The 1,302-nt window shown below is 45.3% G+C and overlaps 1 pseudogene; it reads left to right on the top strand.

Moving 5' to 3' along the window:
• LOC130680216 (olfactory receptor 13G1-like) lies at nt 1-894 on the top strand (annotated as a pseudogene).
• The last annotated feature ends 408 nt before the right edge of the window (nt 895-1,302 follow it).

Below are 1,302 nucleotides of genomic sequence, written 5' to 3'. Positions count from 1 at the left end.
ATGAACAGCAGCATTGTCACCAACTTCGTGATTCTAGGCCTCACCCAAAAGCCTGAGCTCTGAGCAGTACTTTTTCTCGTGTTTCTCTTCATCTGTCTCGTGGCTTTTCTTGGCAATATGCTCACTGTCATCGCCACAATCTGTAATTCCACCTTGCACACCCCCATGTACGTTCTCCTGTTGTCGCTGGCTGTCGTGGACATTATGTGCACAACACGCATCCTGCCGAAGATGCTGGAGATCCTGCTCGCTTCAGGGCAGACCATTTCATACGAGGGCTGCATGACCCAGCTCTTCTTCTTCACACGATCCCTGGGGGCCGAGATGGCTCTCTTCACTGCCATGGCCTATGACCGCTCTGCAGCTGTCTGTTTCCCTCTTCACTACAGGGCCATCATGAACCACCACGTGCGGGTGGCCTTGCTTAGCATCGCCATGGCTATTGCAGTGACCAACTCCTGAGCACACACAGGGCTCCTCCTGAGGCTGACCGTCTGTGGGCCAAACACCATTAACCGCTTTTTCTGTGAGATATCCCCTTTACTGGCTCTGTCCTGCAGCCCGGTGGGAATCAACGAGGTGATGGTTTGTGTTGCTGATATCACCCTGGCCGTAGGAGACTTTGCCCTGACCTGCATCTCCTACAGCTTTATCATTGCTGCCATCTTCCTCATCCGCACAGCAGAGGGCAAGAGGAAGGCTTTCTCTACATGCTCAGCCCACCTGACCGTGGAGTCCCTCTACTACTTCTCTGTGATCTACACCTATATCCACCCTGCTTCCAGTTAGGCATTTGAAAGGGACAAGGTGGTAGTTGCGCTCTGTACTCTTGTGACCCTTGCATTAAACCCAATTGTGTACAGACAGGGATTCAGAAAGTCTTTGCAGTTCTGAAACATTAATGGTTTCAACAGGAAGCATCAATTCTCTACTCTAGAGTCATCTTCTCGATATCTGAGATTTTACTGATCTTTCATAGTTACCTTCAACCTAAGTCTTGCTGTTCACTCCTATGAGAAAGAATGTTCACTCCTCTGTAAAATATTTAACCACTGTTATAAGGATAGTATGTGTTAAGTTTACTTGAAACTTAACTTTAAACTAGGTAACATGCAAACATTCTTAGAAAGCTCACTACATTTTGGAACTTTTATCAAAATTAAATGTCTTTTGCTGGAAATAATCCAAATGACTTAAAAGCAAAGTAATTTCACTGTATATTTTTAATGCAATAAAACCTAATGCAAAGAAATTCAAAATGTCTTTGACTGGATATTAGATCATAGCATTTAGGAAGTGTTT

This window comes from Manis pentadactyla, chromosome 13 (genome assembly GCF_030020395.1).
Source record: "Manis pentadactyla isolate mManPen7 chromosome 13, mManPen7.hap1, whole genome shotgun sequence".
Lineage (NCBI taxonomy): Eukaryota > Metazoa > Chordata > Mammalia > Pholidota > Manidae > Manis > Manis pentadactyla.
This window is presented reverse-complemented; position numbering and strand designations above follow the sequence as displayed.